Source organism: Zonotrichia leucophrys, chromosome 4 (assembly GCF_028769735.1).
Source record: "Zonotrichia leucophrys gambelii isolate GWCS_2022_RI chromosome 4, RI_Zleu_2.0, whole genome shotgun sequence".
Lineage (NCBI taxonomy): Eukaryota > Metazoa > Chordata > Aves > Passeriformes > Passerellidae > Zonotrichia > Zonotrichia leucophrys.
Window position 1 is genome coordinate 69,681,049 of NC_088173.1, and position 21,108 is coordinate 69,702,156.

Sequence of the window (21,108 nt, forward strand, 5' to 3'; positions counted from 1 at the left end):
CTGGAGGATCTGGTTAACCCTCAGAAGAAAAGATGGCTTTTCAAAGGAAAACTCCATCCTCCTTGACAGTGGCTTTATAAAGCAGGGATTTATTAGGAGGCCTCAATGGGTGCTCCTTGGGCAGCACAAGAGCCCAGCCAGGGCTGCACCCCAGGTGAACCCAAAAGGGTCACAAAATGAACCCAAGATGAACCCAAAATGGTCACAAAATGCACGACTGCTCATGGGGTCTCTCACTTTCTGAAGTGAGAGACTTCACTCCCTCACACCAGAGCAAGGTCAGGTTTCTGGAGGATCTGCTTTACCCTCAGAAAAAAGAATGGCTTTTCAAAGGAAAAGTTCATCCTCCTTGACAGTGACTTTATCCCCTTGACAACTCTAAATTCCTCCTGAATTCTCCCAGTGGTCAGGGAAGCAGAAGTTGGATGCTGCATAATCTCCAATCCCCTGCTGGTTCTGCATCCCTCCTCTCAGCAGTGATTTGTAAATATTATTTTCCCCCCAGTATTTTAAAGGACATTTTCATCTCCCCTGGCAGAAGGAGGAGGATATTTCTGGCACTGCTGTTGTATCAATTTTGTTTCTTGTTTAAGATTAATATTAAAAATAATAACACCAGCAAAGCAAACACAATTTTGGTGTTTTCCTCTTAATTTACCCATTCACTCTAAGTCCTGGAACTGCAGCTTTGCTACCACTTGAGACACAAAATGCAAATTTAACTGAAGATCACATGGAAATCAACTCATCCATTTTCTGTGTGATGAGTGAAGGTGCATAGAGGGAAAACCACACTGGAATTTAAACCTTGGCAGAAAATAGGGAAGAACTGTGGGCTGCTGTCATGTTGATGGTTTGGACAAGGCAGTTTTGATTTTGGTGTGTTGGTTCTATTTAGCTAATTCTTAGCAGCATAGTGGCAATTTTAGAAAAGTTATTTCAGTCAGCAGCAAAACTACAACACAATAAAGATAGATTTGTTCCCCTGATAACAGTTTTGATCAAGGTTTCCTTTTATCCTGCAGTTTTTAAATAATTGGCCCGCTTGCTCTTGGCTTTTATTGTACTGGGGATATTATAAACTCAGATTGTTTTGTAAACCTCTAATTTTAGACACATCTCAGTGCTTATTGTTCCTTTCATCCCTTTTTTTAATACCATGGCACAGTTTCTGCAGAGAGGTGGAAATCATCTGCATCCTGAGACTTTCATGTCTAGACTGGATGAAGGGCATGAAAATCCAACCAGAACAATCCCCCCCAGACGTTTTTTATAAAACCACTTCTCCATCCCAGCCCCAAACCTCACAATTCATTTCCTTCACCGTAACACCGGGCAAAAATAAGTGAAAGAAAATCATAAATGCATCTTTCTGGGGTGAGTGTGTGCAATCAGGAGCAGCTTTCCAAACCAGTAGCTGTGTACAAAAGCCAGCACAGGCATCAGGAACACAATTGAGTTGCTAAGGCAGAGTTTTCCAGTCGTGCCCCGTAGAGCCCCGCATCGTCTCATTATTCCGCCCCAGCGTCAGCCAACAATGGGGGGAAGATAAAATTTGTAAGATAAAAGATAAAAGCCTGGCAACCCCTTTGCTTAGAGGGGTCAATTTATCCCAGCTCTTTGTAGGGCAGTGTAATTTTAGGCTTTTCCAGGGCGGATCAGGCCGAAATCCTCGCGGCAGCACTTCCGTAAATGGGTCAGGAGGGGACTCGGCGAGGCTGGGATTGCACCTTGCTCGGAGGGAATTGTGTTTTCTCAGTGGAAATAAGATGGTTTTGTGATTTTATGAACTTATTCACCCAGTTCATAAAGGGAGAAAAAAAATATGGGTTAGTTGGGCAACAGCAGTGTGTTCCAATGTGCTGAATTTGGGATAGAAAGCTCATGGAGCCTGGGATTAAAGCTTTCTGCAGTAGCAGCAAGGAGTGATTTTATTTTGATTTTATTTTTTTTTCCTCAGCAGGAGCTTTGGAAATTATCTATAACAGGTGTTTCACCTTTCTGAACCTTATTCTGATATACTGGACTCGTTTGGCAGAGATTCTAAAGCAGTTCTGGGGTTGTTTATCAGCTCCAGCACTTCTGGGTGACCTTGCATCTCATCTTTGGAAGCACCTTAATCCCTGTAACATCCTAAAAGAAGGATCACAGGGGTTTTATTGGTAGTTTCTGTATTTCCCAATACTGTGACAAACTGCAGGTGTTGGGCATGGTCAAGGGCTTGGCCACAGTGGCAAAAGACTTGGGAATAATGGGGTGAAGTTCTTTATTCCTCCCCTCCTCAATGACAAACTATTAATTAATTACTCAGGGAGGAAATAGGAGGACTCTGGAAGGCAATCAGGTGCCAAGGTAAATACAGCCTGGCCCTGCCTTTAACTGACTTTCACAAGGAGTCCTCCTTGAAAAGAGTTGGATAACACAGCCCAAGGTGAATAGAAGGCTTTGAACATCCATGATGCAGATCCCTGAGAGGTTTCCTCTCTCCCTCAGTGTGGGAACAAGCAGCAGGCTGGGATCTGTGCTCCCAGAGCTGCTGAGAGGATCAAAGCACTGCAAAGGATCCATAAAAAAAAAAATTAAATCCACTTTTCTCTGCCTTAACATGGATTTTGCTCTCAAACCACACTGAAGATGGATGTGTGGGGAGACTGAGGAGTTACATGAAAACCTTTAGTTCTTCTTCCACCCAAACCACAGATGTCCTGGTAGGCACAGGATAGCCAAATGTTGGAGATGCTTCTCATTTTGCTGGGGAAAAGGAAGGAGAAAGACCACTCCTGTTGGTCCATTCTGTGGGAATGCCAGGGCTTGGTTCAGCAGGGAATTAAGACCCCCTTGTGTTTGCTTCATTTCCCAATAGAGCTTCTTCCATCTAGTGCAACCAAAGGACTTCCAGGGTAAGACTTGAAATCAAATTTTCATCTCCCAGTAAAACCTGGGGTCATTTGAGGACCTGTATTTGAGGTGCCTGTATTTGAGGCATTAAATATCATCTGGCAGCCCTCTTTGCACACAGAACCTGATGGAATTGAGAGAAAAATAAGCAAAGCAACACTGAACCTTTTTTAGCATGACCCAGAGCAGTGACACTCAGGAGAAGCAGAAGCAGCTCTCCCTTTCATGCAGTCACCCTGTATTTCCATCAACTCAAACACAGGTGTTTTTCTGTCTCCTTCCTCTGCTACTCAGCATAATCTGTGCTGCCACTCAGGTTACATGGCCAGAGGCTGCAGCACAAAGGAACAAGCCCTCACTTTGCTCAGCCCCATCTCCTCACTGTCAGTTCCTGCCCTTTCCCATCAGCCTCTCCCCCAGGAGCCTCCTTTGATCCTGGTGCTGGTTTCCTCTATAAAAAGGGTGAAAAGAGCCCAAGTGCAGCTCCCTTGGGGCTGGGAGAGGGGAGCTGGGAGCACAGGGACACACACAAAAACCTGATGCTGTTATTCTGTCATGCTGAAATAACATCCACTTCCCCAAGGCTGAAGCTTCTGACAACGAGGAAGGATGGAGGTGATGGCAAAACTTTGGGACATTTCACTGTCCTTGGCTGCCCTGGCTGTCACCTCCTTCCAGGCTGGCTCCCTGGCTCATGGCAGGTGAGAATTCCCAGAACCTTGTAGGTGTGGTTCTGGGAATGCTTTGCTTCAGGGACCTGCTCAGGTTTCCCTCCTCCCACCCCCCAGTGCTCAGGTTTCTGCAGGCCTTGTGCAATTTGATGTCCCTGAGTGCTCCTGTGCTTTGTGACTCATGGTTTTTACCTGCCAGGCTGTTTTAAACCCCCAATTCTGGTGTTCCACATCCCAGCTGTGTTCCACCATCCCATTTGAAATGGGAAAGAAGCAAAAGCCCCACATGAAAATGCTGCTGGGCCATGAGGATCTTGTGGGACACAGGGCAAAGCCTGGAGTGGTGCTGGGCAGCAGGGACAGGTTTGGATGGATTTTGGGAAGAAATTCTCCCCTGTGAGGGAGGTGCAGGGAGAGAACAGAGATGCTGAGGCACGAGGTGATGCTGATGGTGGGACACTGGGTGCCCCTCTGATGGAGCATCAGCCCAGAGACACAGATCATTCCTCACAGTTGAGCACAAATTAGAGCCAGCTGTCAGCACAGAAATATTTAACTCTTGTCTTCAAGAGAGGGTGGGGACCAAAGGCTGCTCCAGCAGTGAGAGCTGGGAGGGTGGAAAAGTAGAGCTGATGGAGATTTATGGAGCCCCTGCAGCCCAAACTGGAGGGATCCTGTCACCGCTTCCAGTGATCCTTCCATCACTTCCTGCCCTGTATGAGCAGGAGTGGTGCACACACCCATGGGGCAAACCAGCCCCTTTCCCAGTTCACACTGGGCTCCCAGCTGCTCCTCAAGCCCCAGATCCCAGTTTGGTGCCCCCCTGAAGCAGTGAGGCAGGAGGGGAAGATGCCAACTGCAGGCTCTGTTTCTGGTAGCTCCTCTCTGACTTAACAGGAAAAGACTGACCACAGAAAATGTACAATATTGTTTTTCTCCACATTTTCCTGAAATCTGTTGAAAAGCTGTGGAGGGAGGAGGGCTCATGTGGGGGATGGGGAGGAGGAAATAATGGTGGCTCTGTTCAATGGAACTCCCCTTACAGACAATTTGTGTTGTTATTTTTCCCCTCCAAACACTCATAGATCTGATCTGAAAATCCCAGGCTTAAAAGCACAGATGTTTAGTCTGACACACAAACGTGGCATCGTTCCAGCAAGTGGAACATCTGGAAAGGTCCTGGTAAAATCTGAGGAGCTGATCTGGGATGAGAGGAGTTAAAGCTGCTCAGCAACAGCTGCATCCTTCAGCCAAATCACCTGAAACTTCCCTTCCCTTCCCTCCAGGTCTTTCCCTTGGTACTAAAGCAGCTTCCAGAGATGTGTCACAGCTTCTCCTGTCCCTCCAAGTGTCCTCTTTGAGGAGCAGGGGGAGAATCAGTGGTGGGGATGGAAAACAGCCCATGGCAGTGCCACCAGGCTGGATCTGGTGAGGTGTTTTTGGGGATCTCTGTGTCCAGATAGGTCTGGGAAAGATGGTGTTGGGTTGATCCTGGCCCTACATTGATGTCACAGCCAGAGGTGTGTTGGGGTGTGAGTTGGGATGGGTGGCCTTTCATTTCAAACTCATTAATTTTAATTCCAGTCCACGCCAGCAAGCATTAAAAGTCACCCCACTTCTGATGGTCCTTCCTTGACTCTTAATGATGTCTCAGCTTCTGCCATGAATAACTGGTTCCTCCAGGTGGTTTAAGAGTGTCCCACAGCTGGAATGTCCTGCTGCTGCCAGGAAAGGCCACCTGGAGAGAGCAGGGCTTGCTCTGCTTTCCCTGTGCTCTCCCTTTCCAGTCATTTCCAAGGGTGCAAAATCAGCTTTAGAGGCTGAGCTGTGCCTGTCACCTTCACTGCTTTGGAGCTGAGGGCAGTCAGAATTCCACCCAGGAATCCTTTGTCTTCATCCTTTGCAGAGTGGTGGTGGAGATACCAGATTTTCCCTCAGCAAAGTGAATCTCTTGCACTGCTCTTGGGATAATTCATTTACTGAGAATGAAGGTGGCACCATGTTCTCCAAAAACTCCAGGTGTGCCTTTCCTACAGCTCCCAGAGGGAGCAGTCAGCATCCAAATGTGTAATTGTACCCATATTTGTACATCAGAGCATCAGGGATGTACACAGGACATAAAGAGATCCCAGAACACCTGGCAAACTTGGGTTTTAAAAGCAGGAAAGCAGGCAGATCACACCCAGAACCCATGGGATGGATGCCTGTGAGGGAGAGGAGCAGAGGAAAGTTCTGCACAGAGGAGTGGAGGCTGATTGGTTCATGTTTAAGTTAAAGCACTTGTGGAAATCACATCTGGATCTCTGAAATTATATGGAGAAATTGAAATGAAATTATATGGAGATGGTTCCTTTGAGATCAGTGCCCTAACGTGAAGGTGTTACTAAGGTAGAAACAGAATCATAGACTCATTTAGGTTGGAAAAGTCCTCTCAGATCATTGAATCCAGCCATGAACCCAGCACTGCTGTGTCCACAAATAACCCTGTAATGAACTGACTGCTCATAACATCCCTATTGCTGTCTATGTATTACATGTTGCCCCTTTTCCATCTGTAGGATTTTGGTTTTAAGCCTTTTGCACCTCCCAAAATGACATCTTCTCCTTTTCTCCCTCCTCTTTGGAACATCCCTTCATTTGGTTATGGAGGGATTGCAGGTCTTCCTTCACTGCTGTGCAAGCACAGGATGGCTTGGGGTACATCACCCATGTAGGATGAGCCAATCCCATAGATTATCATCCAGGAATGGCTGGTTTGGGACAGGGCATGGCTTGGGGTACAACATCACCCATTTGGGATGAACCAATCCCACAGATAATCATCCAGGAATGGCTGATTTGGGACAGGGCATGGCTTGGGGTACAACATCACCCATGTAGATTGAGCCAATCCCATAGACAATCATCCAGGAATGGCTGATTTGGGACAGGGGATGGCTTGGGGTACAGCATCACCCATTTGGGATGAACCAATCCCACAGATAATCATCCAGGAATGGCTGGTTTGGGACAGGGCATGGCTTGGGATACAGCGTCACCCATTTGGGATGAACCAATCCCACAGATAATCATCCAGGAATGGCTGGTTTGGGACAGGGGATGGCTTGGGGTACAGCATCACCCATTTGAGATGAACCAATCCCACAGATAATCATCCAGGAATGGCTGATTTGGGGCAGGGGATAGCTTGGGGTACAACATCACCCATTTAGGGTGAACCAATCCCATAGACAATGATCCAGGAATAGCTGATTTGGGAAAGGGCATGGCTTGGAGGTGTGTGTCACTGAAGGATGGGACTGGATTTGGTTTGGACTAAGGACAACAAGGAGGATTTGAGGCAGGATGGCCTCAGGGTGCATGGCAAGGAGTCAGAAGTGGTGGCACCAAGCTGAGAGGTGCAGGTGATTCACGTGAGGGACAGGATTCCGTGCTGAGGGACCTTGGCAGGCTGGGGAAGAGGGACCTTGTGATCCTCATCAGCTTAAACAAGGCCAGGTCTAAGGTCCTGTGCCTGGGCTGGGGCATTCCCAGGGTCAGAACAGACTGGGGGATGAAAGGATGGAGAGCAGCCCTGCCCAGAAGGATTTTGGGATGCTGATGGGTGAAAAATAAGCCAGCTCACAGCGCAGAAATGGAATTGGGCTGTGTCCAGCAGGTCAAGGGAGGGGATTCTGTTCTCTGCTCTGCTCTCAAGATGCTGCACCTCCAGTGCTGTGTCCAGCTCTGGGATCCTCAGTACAGGAAGGACCTGGAGCTGCTGGAGCAAATCCAGAGGAGTCCAGGAGATGCTCCAAGGGCTGGAGCCAGCCTGGGAGAGCTGGGGGTGCTCACCTGGAGAAGAGAAGGATCCTGGGGAAGCTCAGAGCCCCTTGCAGGGCCTGAAGGGGCTCCAGGAGAGCTGGAGTGGGACTGGGGACAAGGGATGGAGGGACAGGACACAGGGAATGGCTTCCCACTGCCAGAGGGCAGGGATGGATGGGATATTGGGAATAAATCATTCCCTGTGAGTGTGGGGAGGCACAGGTTGCTCAGAGAAGCTGTGGCTGCCCCTGCATCCCTGGAAATGTTAAATACCAGACTGGAGCAATTTGACCTAGTGGAAGGTGTCTCTGTCCATGTCAGGGAGGTGAAACTGAATGGGTTTTAGGTCCCTTCCAACCCAACCCATGCCATGACCCTGTAAAAACGAGATGAGTTTGTCAGGCACTGCCAAACACCGTCCTGGTGTGGAGCAACAGAGTTGGTGTTGTGTCCCTGCAGGCACAGAAAGCCCTCTCTGTCTGTGGGAGCTCCTGTACCATTTCATGCCTGGTTTGGGGGGTCTCTTATTTAACAGCAACACTGAGGAGCCCTCTGTGTATTATGTTCCTCTCCAGGGCGTGATGGAAATGGGTGTTTTTGTAGGAAAGCTGCTTTTCAAAGCCTTTTGAAAGGAACAGCGAGGACTTTCAAGGATGGGGATGTCTCGGGTGCTGTCGTCTTCGTTGCTGTTGGAATGATTTAACCTGAGTGGAGGGCTCTGTCCTTCTGCATGGGATGGAAATGAATTTAATTCAGCATAATTTTGTTTGGCTTAGGTGCCTAACACAGCGGGATTTGAGCTCTGTCATAGCCTCTTAATGTTTGTTTTCATATCACTAAAATCTAAGTGACAAATGCTGATGTTTAATGGCTGCTCAGGGAGACCTTGTTTATTGGGAAAAAAAGCAAAATGGGTCATAAAAAACTGAATTCCAGCATTACTTTGACTCTGCTGTCTCTTCCATATGCATCCAGGCTTTGCTGTCATCAAGGAAACTTGAAATTCCCTCTCTGTATTTGTTTTGCACGTGAGATGTCCAGAATTCATCTCTTCACTGCTGTGTGTCCAAAAATATTTGTGCAAACACAAACTCCAACCACTCCAGAGGAGCTGTTCCTTCCTGCAGCTGCTGCCTCTGTGGTGTCCCTGAGCCCAGCAGCTCTTCCAGGCTTTTGAGCAGGTTCTCAGCACAGGATTGCCTCACCAAAGGATGGGAGCATTGTTTTGGGGGGCTCTGGATTTTTTGATTTGCCCTGATGGGAGTTTTACTGGTGGGTGGCAGGATGGAACAATTAAACTGATAATAATGAAATTGCTTCGGGAACTTGAGCTGCAGGTGACAGGACAAAGGGCAGGGTTGGATATTGAGAAGAAATTCCTCCCTGTGAGGGTGCTGAGCCCTGGCACAGGTGCCCAGAGCAGCTGTTGCTGCCCCTGGATCCCTGGAAGTGTCCAAGGCCAGGGCTTGAAGCACTCCGGGATAGTGGAAAGTGTCCCTGGCCATGGCAGGGGGTTTGGGACAAGATGATCTTTCAGGTTCCTTCCAACCCAAACCATTCCATGATCATTGCTCCATTCAAAGCCACCACCATGGCAGGGGGGTGGAACTGGATGGTTTTTAAGGTGCCTTCAAGCCCAAACCATTCCATGACTCTGTGGGTCTGTTCCTGGAGATGATGGGATGTATCCATCATCCATCAGGCTTCTCCTGCAGCTCCATCTAGAGGGGAGGAAGATGGGCTGGTCATGGAAGCTGGTGGCTTCTGTGGACCACCATGGCTCTGCTGTCCCCTCACCCAATATCCCACCCTGACCCCAGAGCCACGTTGCTGCTGGAAACCCTTGTGTTTGGTGGGGAGGACACCACAGCCAGACCCAGTTCCTTGGGTTCCTTGGGGAGGAGCATTTCTGTACTGAACCCCAAAAGCAGAAGCAGGTGCTGCTGCCTTGGCTGAGGATGTGGGAACCACACACAGCTGCTCTGTGGTTGCTTTTGGGGTGGGTTTCACAAGAGAAATCGTTGTGGTTTGAGCTGGGGCTTTCCTGGAGAGGAGGAGATCCCATCTGGACCTCCCCAACATCTCCATGGACCTCTGGGCTTGCTCCTCCAACTTCGGCTTTCCTTTTCCTTGGTTTTATGTGCTACTCTAATTTTCATTGCCATCCTGGAGGGAAGAACACAGCAGTGCTGAATGTCAGGTTGCTTTTCCTATCCAAGGCCTAATTCTCTGGTTTTTTTTGTTTTGTTTTGGGGTTTTTTTGTTGTTGTTTTTTGGGGGTTTTTTTGTTTTTGTTTTTTGGGGTTTATTTGTTTGTTTGTTTTTTTACTATGAAGTGCTCTGGAATTCCCAGCTACCCAAAAAAAGGCTGGTTTAGACCTTAGCAACAGGGTATTTTTGTTCAGATTGTATTTGTTCTCCTGTGAGAGCCATTGTTCTGTGCCATGCCTCGACTGCTCCAAAGGCTGGAGATAAAAGCCCTGGCTCACAATAATACAGTTGGGTTCAGCCTTTTGTTGGGGAGATGAAAATAGAGGATGAATTGTGAATAACATGGGAGGGCTAAAAGTCAGTCGTCCCAGGATGTTGGTTGATCACTTCAAAGATAAGAAGCTGCATTTTAATTATATATTTTTCAGAACTACTGAACATTAGGTTTTGTGTTGGTACCAGCAGGGGCTTGTACCCACCATGGTGTTTAGGACTAGTTCTTACAATCTTGAGGCAGCAGGAAATATGTTTATTGCAGTGATATTGGGTTTATTGTAGGTTTATAGCAAAATCTAGATATAATTTGTAGTAGCTATATTTTATTTGGTTTATAATAGGTTTATAGGTATATAAATCTAAGAAATATAGAATTACAGGATGGTTTGGGTTGGAGGGAAGCCTAAAGATCATCCAGTTCCACCCCCAACCATGGACAGGGACACCTTCCACTTGTCCCAGGCTGCTCCAAGCCCTGTCCAACCTGGCCTTGGGCACTGCCAGGGATCCAGGGACAGCCACAGCTGCTCTGGACACCCTGTGCCAGGGCTCAGCACCCTCACAGGGAACAATTCCTTATTCCTGCCCTCTGGCAGTGGGAACCATTCCCTGTGTCCTGTCCCTCCATCCCTTGTCCCCAGTCCCTCTCCAGCTCACCTGGAGCCTCTTTAGGAGCTCTGAGCTCTCCCTGGAGCCTTCTCCTGTCCAGGTGAGCACCCCCAGCTCTCCCAGCCTGGCTCCAGCCCTTGGAGCACTCCTGGACTCCTCCTTGACTCCAGCAGCTCCAAGTCCTCTTGATGTTGGGGATCCCAGAGCTGGACACAGCACTGGAGGCAGAATCCCTTCCCTTGGCCTTCTGGTCACACCCATAAATACATTTTTACATGATGAGTTTATAGCAGGAGCGATGATGGAAGGTGCCCAGCTTGGTTTGGCTCCATGACCTGTGCCTGCAGCATCACTCTGCTTTAAATAAGGACACCCCTCTGGGGCATGGGAGATGGGAAGGTGAAGAAAGACAGGTTAGAAAAATTGATGGAAAACAGATGGAAAAAAGAAAGAAAGATAAAGGTGGAAATAGAGCCACTGGAGCAAGCATGGTGTGGTGAGAAGAAATATTTGGGAGGCTGATTTGCTCACAGTGCTGACAGTGTGAATGATTACAGGAATTCACAGAATGACCAGGTTGGAAGAGACCTTCAAGACCATCGAGTCCAACCCAGCCCCAACAGCTCAACTCAACCCTGGCACCCAGTGCCACATCCAGGCTTTGTTAAACACACCCAGGGATGGGGACTCCACCACCTCCCCAGGCAGAAAATTCCAGAACTTTATCACCTTTCTGTAAAAAACTTTTTCCTGATATCCAACTTAAATTTCCCTTGATGCAGGGATCACCCCCAGACTCTGCAGGCCTTGAAAATCCTTTCCGTGCTTTGGGTGTTTTGGTGGCACTCTGGGCAGCAGCAGCTCCTTTTTGCTGAGATATTTCTGTTCCAAGGGCACTTCCTGCTCACATCAGCTTCTAGCAAGGCTCCTCATCCCTCCTGGCAGATCCTCCCTCCCCAGCTGCCCTCACCTGCCATCCATGTAATTGGCAATAATTTCCCTAAATGCTCACAAAAGCAGATGTTCTCTCTGTGGTTGCATCCAGCCAGCTTACACTGCCCTGGATACACGAGCACAGAGCATTAAAGGACTAATTCCTGTAAATAAGCCTATTAAAAGGTTGGAAATAATGCTTCCAGCTAAACCATCAAATGCAGCTGAATCCCTCTGGTTGTATTAATTTGTTATCTGCAACGTGCCAATCCCAGTCTGCCCAGGACCTGGTGCCCTCATGCTTGGCCAGTTGCTTGTAAATGATGGTTGGTGGGTGTCTTGTATTGTTTCCAGCTAATAAATCACATTTATAGGTAATTAACACTCCATCTAACACTTCCTCAGTATTGCTGATGAGTGGGAGAAGAAATTGCTTCGTGCAGTTGTGAGTGGGGGACTCTGTGCTTTCAAGGCTTTAGGTGATGCTGCTGGAGAAAAAAAATTAATCTCACTTATTTTCCTGCCTCAAAGCAGGGGATAAAGAGGTGGGTCCCCAATTGTTCTCCAAGTTCTGGATGTAAGGAATGTGTTTATTACAATGAGAGAGGTAAAACACTGGCACAGGGTGCCCAGAGAAGCTGTGGCTGCCCCATCCCTGGAGGCCATCAAGGTCAGGTTGGACAGGACCTTCAAGAGCATCTTGTTCCACCCCCTGCCATGGGCAGAGACACTTCCAACTATCCTAGGTCGCTCCAAGCCCTGTCCAACCTGGCCTTGGACACTTTCAGGATAGGAAGCTCTTAATAAACTCTAAAATTCATGAACTCACTTTTCCCTGGCCCTGCACGTTCAGCACCATTTCATCCACTCACTGCATTGGTCATCTGAGAAAATTGAAAAATCATGGCATTTTGATGAGCTGACTTTTTAAGGCAGCATCTCTCTGGGCTTGCAGCTCCAGAAATACCTGTCAGGCAATTTTCCTTTCACCTGGAAACACGCTCCAGTGTCTTATTTGTGGATTGTGCTGAAAAACAGTTGTGTCTGGCAGCACAAGTGCTCCAGTCAGACTTTTCAGCTTGAAACCTTCAGCAGAAGACGTGCCTCACAATGCTTTTGGCGCTCACAGAAGTCAAGGAGGAACACATTTCAAATCCAGCTCCCCCTCCTTTGCAAACCTTGTTTATAAACCTTCACGGCCACTGGTAAAATCATGATTTTGGTTTATCTGGAAACCAGAGAACCACGGTTAATGAGGGATGCAGGGGATGCATCTCTGTCTGTCATCATTTGTACCTCATCCTCAACCCTTGTTTTTTCTTTTCCCATTCTAATACATGCAAATATATGTAAAGAGTAAAGACTGTTCCACCGAGTCTTGCACGTTTGCTCAAAGAGGAGGAAAACAACAAGTCGATCTTACAGGGAATTTGCAGGCTGAATTTTTAAGACCTGTCTATAAAAAAAAGCCCCAAAAATAAAAAAAATAAAAGCAGCTGTTGGCCACGGGTGCTGACCGAGGTGATTCTTCCTGGCATCTGTTTTCCCTGCGCTCACAATCGTAATGTCATTAATATGGAGCTTTTGGAGAACTGGAGTATATCCTAATTAGCAGCCTCTGATTTTTTTTTTTTTTCCCTAGTTTCATAATCAGTGATCTCGGCTACACCACAAGTGTTACTGTGGCAACAGGGCTGAACTGAGCAGCGGTGCAGAATTACCGCAGGTAAAGCGGTGATTCCACGGCTCCCGCGGCACTTTGTTAGCCCCGGGGGCTGCTCCGTGGGACGGGCTGGCTGCTCCCCGCACCTACAGGTGTCCCCGGTGGATTTCAGGGTAAGCACAGGCACGGAGATTGAGCTGCATGACCGAACGCATGCGTTTGAGTTGGGGCTGAGCCTCTGGAAGGAGATTTTAAGGCTGTCATGCGAGTGATCCCCCGCCGACACCTTTGTTTTAAGTAGGATGCTCCGAGCCCTCGCTGCCTCAACGCTCTCGGCATGGAGCTGAGACTTCATCCCGCTCCTGCAGAAAGGGCTGAGCCCAAAAAGCTGGGCTTTTATTTTTTTTTTTTTTTCCTTTGTGGGGTTTTCTTTTATTTTAAGCCTCGTTTCTCCTCCCCACGCACGGCTCGCTCTCTCTGAAAGGCATTTTGCTAGGTAGGGATGTTGTCATGCTGAATAATAGCCATCCTTCATCCTGACTCCTCCATCAAAATCAGCCCGTCCTTTTCGTAGCTGCAATGTGAACTGTGCTCCTGTTTCCTTTGTACACGCCTGGGACTTAGGAGGGGACACCCTAGAACGGGGTATTTAAGGAAATTTGTTCCTGTGTGCCTTGACTTTTTTTTTGTTTGGATTATTAATTAATGGTTTGGAATAATGAGTTGAGGCAGCTTCTCCCGTGCCTCCCTGGTGTTGTTCTCCACTTGCCGGTGCCGTGCTGCGGCTGCAGTGCTGATCCCATGGGGAAGGCACACCAGGAGAGTGGTCCTGTGCTAGCCAGGGGTTTCTGCAAGCTCTGAGGGTGTTTCTGTGGCAGATCTGTGTTAATCATCCCAGAGAAGGTCTCACCTCCATCCCAGCACCTTCCTCCTGGACCAGGCTTGGACTTGGTCCTTCATCTTCCTTCTCCTTGCCCTGACATCTCCCTCTGCTCTCCTCCTCAAAACTTCTTCTCTTGGCACTCACCTGTTCCTCCTCAATGCTCTGTCCTTTAGGAAGCCCTCTCCAGCTGCTCATTCTCCATTGCTGCAGGCACAGGAAGCTTTTCATCCCCTCTGTCTCTTCCATAATTTGTTCCCCAAGCCACTCCAGTTTATTCTGCAGTAGCAACTGGCACATATTCCCATGATCACACATCTGTGGTGCCAGGAGAAAAGAGTGGCTGAGGGCAAATTAAACCTGTCCTAATTATGAGAGTTATTAGGAAAATAATTTGTATTTGTAGTTCTTTCCCTGCAAGGCACCTCAGGTGGTTTCCAGGTGGTGGCTGTGGCAGGGATGCCCTTCCATGGACAAGGATTTGAGGCCTTGGTCTTAGATGTGCCACAGATCTGCTCCTGGCTTCATCCAGGGGTGTGGCCTCATCCCCTGGCTTTTACTTCCATATTTTTAGCATGGGACCATCAAGTCTGTAGGCTCTTTGTTAGTAGTTGCTTGTTTTTAAACATGCAGGGACAGAATCCTTTCCTAAAAGCAAGATATTACAGAAGAGCAAGGTCTGATGTGCCAGTTACAGGGACTAATTGTAAGGATGGGACCTGGGTGATCCTTAGGGTCCCTTCCAACCCAAACCATTCTCTGCTGCAGTCACTGGTACCCACTGTCACCATTTCTGCATCTTTGTAGGAGGTGAAACTATTTCATGTCCCGAAAACATCCACATTTATTGTTTTTCTCTGATTTTTAGATTTGGGGTTTTTTTTTGCTGAAAACCTCATCAGTTTATTTTACAGTTCCAGAAGTGTTGAGGCACAGAAGTATTCAGAAGCTCTCAGGCACATGGTGTGATTTTTGGGGTTGTCTTGTTCAAGATCAGGAGTTGGACTTGGTGATCCTTATGAATCCCTTTCAACATCGTGCATGGTGTAGGGATCTCCTTCTCAGTCCTGGCTGCTTTCTTACTCCACTGTGAGCTTCAATCCCAGCAGCTTTGCTTTTTGAAAAGTTTGCATTTACAGAATCACAGTGATTGATTTTGGAAGGAACCTCTGGAAGTCATCTGATCCAACCTCCTGCCCCAGCAGAGCTGCCAGATCCGGTTGCACAGGACAGTGTCCAGACAAAATTGGAATATTTCCAAGGAAGGAAAATCCACAACATCCTTGGGCAACCTGTGTCAGCACCTCACAGGCAAAATGTGTTCCCTGATGTTCAGAGGGACCCTCCTGTGGTCACTGTGTGCCCACAGCCCCTTGTCCTGCCCCTGGCCACCACTGACAGCCTGGCTCTGTCCTCTCTGCAGGTGTGGATGGGCAGGGATGAGGTCCCTGGAACCTTCTCTTCTTCTGAGCAATCCCAGCTCTCCCAGCCCTTCCTGGAACCTTCTCTTCTCCTTCTGAGCAGTCCCAGCTCTCCCACAGATGCTCCAGCCCCTCCCTGGGCTGTCCCCAGTCTGTCCATGTCCCTCCTGTGCTGGCACCCAGTGCTGCAGGTGTGGCCTCCCCAGTGCTGAGCGGAGGGGCAGGATCCCCTCCCTGGACCTGCTTGGGGAGCCTCCATCCAGGTTCTGTCTGGTGAACTCCTGATCCTCTCCATCCTGATCCTCTCCATCCTGATCCTCTCCATCCCCCATGATGGCTTCACACACGTTGCTGCTGCTGCTGGGTGGCCTTTGAGAGGATCACCATGGGATGGGTTAACATCTCACTCAGGTTCATATCCACAGGAAAAGCTGATCCTGGTTCAGAGCAGCAGATTTTAACATTATCCTAGCAGTGACAGATATTTCTAGGTGCCCAGAAATCCAGGTGGGAATAGGGTTGGGTTCCCTCCTTGCACAGATCATGGTGTTACTCTTTGAAAGATGAGTGCGTGTTCACCTGTTGAACTGAAGGACATGAAAATGCTCCCAGAGCTGGAGCCCCTCTGCTCTGGAGATAGATGGGAGAGCTGGGGGTGTTCACCTGGAGAAGAGAAGGTTCCAGGGAGGCCTTCAAAACCCTCCAGTGCCTAAAGGAGCTCCAGGACAGCTGGAGAGGGACTTTGGACAAGGGTGTGGAGTGATGGGACAGGATGAAATTACTTCACACTGCCAGGAAGCAGAATTAGGTGGAGAAATTCATTAATGTGAGGTTGTTAAAGCCCTGGCAGAGGTTGCCCAGAGCAGCTGTTCTGGCTGCCCCTGGATCCCTGGAAGTGTCCAAGGTCAGGTTGGACAGGGCTGGGAGCAACCTGGGATAGTGGAAATTGTCCTTGCCCACAGCAGGAGGTTGGATCTGGATGGTTTTTAAGGTGCCTTCCAAAGCATGAGCAAATCCTGGTGTGCAGGAGAGCAGTGATTTGTGGAAGGTTGAGCAGGTGGAGAAAGCCAAGCTGCAGGCCCTGCCCACAGGCTCTTCCTCCTCCTCCTCCTCCTCCTGCCCCGCTCCTGTCCCTCGTGTGGAGCTGCCTGTTTGTTTAATAGAAGAAAGAAAAAAATAAAAAAGAAAGAAGAAAACTAAATGGATTTTCAGAAAGGGTGAATGGCTGCTGTGATTCATCTTTTCTGGTGAAGAGTGGAACAGCAGAGGGTGGGGGGATAATGTTCAGTGACACATCAAAGGCCTTGCTTCAGCTTCAGAGACACATGCAAGGAATTAGTCACTGCCTTTTAGTGCAACAAAACCCTTTTCCCTCCCTAAATTCAATTCTTCTCTCCCTGTGATGGCCAACTCGCTGCAGCCCTCGGCTATTCCATGTGTGTTTTTATTCTTTGCATCTCATTGAGAGCTTTGGGTTATGATGAAGTTGCCCTGCTATGGACCAACTCCTCTGCCGTGGATCACAGCTCCAGTGAGAGGCTGGGAATCCACAAACAGGATTTAAAAGGAGCAGGGAGGGGGAGAGGGAATGGCAGGTTTGTTTTCCAGGGTGGCTGAGGCATGCTGATGGCTTGCTGCCACCAAAAAGAATTTAAAAAATGACCTTTTTCCCCTTTCTTTATGCTCGTGCTTGTTCTCGCCCTACTGTGAGCTGCTTCAAAGAGCCAGCCTTGCTCCCAGTTCTGCACCCTCTCCCCCTGCCAACAAAAAAAGAGGAAAACTGAACATTATTTTTATTTTTCACTGCATTTGGAGCCAGCACGAGGCAGTCTCAGTCTCACCACAGCCTTTCAGCATCCTCCTGATGACAGCAGGGATTTCTGGGGTCCCGGCAAAGCTGGTTAGAATTCAGGTTGTGTCTCCTCAGTGCACACAGAGAAAGATTGCCTCATTTTCCAGGAATTAGGAATATGTCAGAGGTGGGGGTAAATCCTGCCTTTGATTGTGGACGGCTGTATCCGGGTTGGACCTGGGCACTTTCTGCAGCAATAAACTCCAATTCTTTGCATTCTGCAAGCACGGCAGGGTGATCCTGCAGCCTGACCCCCCTGCAGCACCAGCACAGGCATTTTGAAGCTACTTATTACTTTATAAAGAGATTATTTCCTTTATTTTTTTCTCCCCTCTCCGGCATCAATCATCCTGACAAGATCTGCTTCTTTTAAAACATACATCCTGCAGCTTAAAATCCAGCTTTTCCTATGAGGAAGATCCCAAGCAGTTTATGAAAGAATGCAGTGCACATACACTATATATCTATATCTATATCTTCATATCTATGTAGATATGCAGCTTAAAATTCAGCTTTTCCTGTAAGGAAGATCCCAAGCAGTTTATGGAAGAATGCAGTGTACATACACTATATATCTCTATCTACATCTATATCTATATCTTCATATCTATGTAGATATGCAGCTTAAAATCCAGCCCTTCCTATAAGGAAGATCCCATGCAATTTATGGAAGAATACAGTGTACATACATTATATATCTATACTTATATAGATATGTAGTTTAAAATCCAGCTTTTCCTATAAGGAAGATCCCAAGCAGTTTATGGAAGAATGCAGTGCACATGCACTATATATCTATATCTATACAGATATGCAGCTTAAAATCCAGTTTTTCCTATGAGGAAGATCCCAAGCAGTTTATGGAAGAATGCAGTGCACATACACTATATATCTTTATCTATATCTATATCTATATAGAGATGCAGCTTAAAATCCAGCCTTTCCTATAAGGAAGATCCCAAGCAGTTTATGGAGGAATGCAGTGTACATACACTATATATCTATATCTATCTCTGTAGATATGCAGTTTAAAATTCAGCTTTTCCTATAAGGAAGATCCCAAGCAGTTTACAGAAGGATGCAGTGCACATACACTATAAATCTATATCTGCATCTATACACACAAAAAAAATGCACAAATATATAATATTTATGGGCACACCAGTGGCAGTTACTGAGTTTTCCAAGCCTGATCTCTGAAAAAAGAAGGAGCCACGATTCCGAGCATCCCGACCCTGTGGAGCAGCACTGCCTGAGCCTCCAGCTCCCTTCTGCTGGGCAGAGCCCTGACGTCAGGGTGTTTTTCTGCAGAGCTCGCAGGATGTTGCAGCCGGCCAAGAGCTGTGTTTATGTTGATAACATTACAAGTATTTCCTCTCCGTTTCCGAAAGCAGCAGGGAGGGGGAGCCGAGGGGGAAGGGAGACTCGGGTTTCTCCAGCTTTGGGGTAGGACTCTCGAGGCCTTTTATGTTGAGTGGGGAATGATGAAGTGCTGGCGTTATTTATGCTGCTTTTGGGAATAGGGAGGGTTTTAAAGCAGGGGCTGGGAAGTGGGAGCTGGGCTGGCACAGCCCTCCCCTTGCACAGGGCTCTTTGCCTGCTCCCTGCTCCGGATCTGGTTTTAAGGTGATAAAGCAGCTCTGGCAGCTGATTGCCGGTCACAGGAGCAGCTCCAGGGATTTGGATTTTTGGGTAATGATGTGCACAGCAAGCTGGGATGCTCCCAGCATCCCATTCCTTCTGACAGTCGCAGTAATAAAGCCATAAAAACTCAGGTTCTGCACGGACTGCCTGCATCCAGCTTTCTTCACCTAAGCGGGGCAAGGCTTGGGGAAATCCAGCATTATCTCCCCTTGCCAAGCCCTTCCTCCTCCTGCAATCCACTCATGGATCAATGAACTGATTAAATGTAGAATCAAGGGGGGTTTAGGGCTCCCTGCCTGCTGATGTAATCCCAGAGCTGTGCTGGCAGCTCAGCGAAGGAGGGACCCTCATCGATGGCTGGACTTGATGAGCTTAAGGGTCTTTTGCATCCTAAATGATTCTGTGATCATCCCACCACCCCAAAGGGGCTTTGCAGCCAGTCCAGGGATCTCCTGTAGCTCTCATCCATGTAGCAATCATGGTTTGTGGAAATAAACCCAAGCTCTTTTATCCTTTGTGGGTTATTTCCTGATAATGGAGAGCAGAGAGGGAATTCATGGCTTTTCCTTCTTTGCTCCCACCCTCTGTGTCCTGCTTTAATACCATGGGAAGATGTGGGGAGGTTCTGGCACAGCTTGCACAGAACAGGAGCAGAAATGGGATGAGGGAGATCCCAGATGAACAGGAATCCTAAATGAGTGGGATCCCAAATTTACGAGGACCCAATGTAAATAGGGACCCTAAATTAATGGGATAATAAATAAATGGGAATGCCAAACAAATGGGATTCCAAATGAGTGGGATCATGAATTAGCAGAACCACAAATGAATGGGAATCCCAAATGATTTTGGATTCCAAGTGAACAGGATCCCAAATAAACAGAACTCAAAATGAATGGGGATCCCAAATGAACTGCATCCCAAAAGAAGGGGAACTCTTGAGAAACAAATTAGGGGAAGAGAAAGAGGCCACATCCACCTCAGTGAATGGTGTTTCTGTGCAAATATTCTTCAAAACACAGCCAGTGGTCACTTTTTTCCCAGCAGTTCTTCCAGAAGAGCTGAGTCTTCCCCTTCCCTTGCCACGGTGTCCTTGCTGTGGCAGTGATGGCTTCCCAGTGAGGGAAGTGGTTGTGATGACGAGATCTTGGTGCTTTCATCAGCTCTTGTGAGGTTTTCAGAGCATTTCTGTGCTGTAATTTCCATTCTCTGAAGTTTCAGTGTGTGTTTAACTTCCTCCTGCTTTTGCACGTGGGTCCCCTCAGGATGAGCACCTTATTTCTGTGGGATTCCACAGTGGGATGCTTGGACAATCTGCCTCCTGCAGAAAGGTAAAAAAATCACAGAATTATGGAATTGTTTGGGTTGGGAAGGGGCCTTATAGATCATTCACTTCCACCCCTCTGCTCTGGACAGGGACATCCTCCACTACCCCAGGTTGCTCCAAGCCCTGTCCAACCTGGTCTTGGACACTTCCAGGGATCCAGGGGCAGCTGCAGCTCCTCTGGGCATCCTGTGCCTCACCACCCTCACAGGGAAGAATTTATTCCTTATAAATAATGGATTTTCTCCTCAAAGCCAAGCTTGTGTAGACCAGGCTCTGACAAGTGTCTGAGCAAGCTGAGTGGGGTGTATTAATCACCATGAGTGGAACATGTCATCAAACCATCAAACTACTGCTTGTGGGTTTTTCCTGACATCCCACCCTGGAGCACAGCCTGGGGGAGGCATTGCAGGACCAGTGCTGCTCTCAGCAGTGACAGGAGTACTGAATCAGTTCAAATTCACGCAGACAGATATTTTAACTGGTGATGAAACCCTCTGGAATGCTGGCTGCTCACACCAGTGGGACCCGTGGAGAAAGCCCTGCCCTGCTTGCAGCAGCAGGGCTGGCCATGGACAGAGCCTATGGAGAGCTCTTATCTCCAGAGCTTGGTTTCCTTCTGGTTCAGGGTTTGTCTGACCTTTTGGTCACTGAGTAAGGTCAATTTTTGCCAGGTTTTCTTTTGGAGGGGGAGGAAAAACATGTAAGGTAGGTGGTGCTGGTGGGAGGATCTTGTATTGCTGATAGCGTTTCCAGCGCGTGGATGACTTCAGTGTTGTCCTTCTGCCCGGAGTTTGGGATGGGTCTACATGAAGCAGATTTAAATAAATAGAAGAAGCACAAATAACACAAGATCTATTAGAGGGGGAGGGAATAAAACCCGTTCTTGGCAGCTCCTCAGGTTGACTTGGCAGCGAGATCT

General features: G+C 48.0%; 1 protein-coding gene across 2 annotated transcripts in view; it reads left to right on the forward strand.

Annotated features, from left to right (window-relative positions):
• PTPRA (protein tyrosine phosphatase receptor type A) overlaps positions 1-21,108 on the forward strand; it is a 100,804-nt gene that overhangs the window by 47,675 nt on the left and 32,021 nt on the right. The window contains exon 1 of one of the 2 annotated variants that reach the window (XM_064712020.1): positions 13,049-13,238. The exons of the other annotated variant lie outside the window; for it this stretch is intronic. The gene's annotated coding sequence lies outside the window, so the exon portion shown is untranslated. Of the gene's footprint in view, positions 1-13,048; positions 13,239-21,108 lie in introns of those variants that run through there. 2 annotated transcript variants of the gene reach the window in all.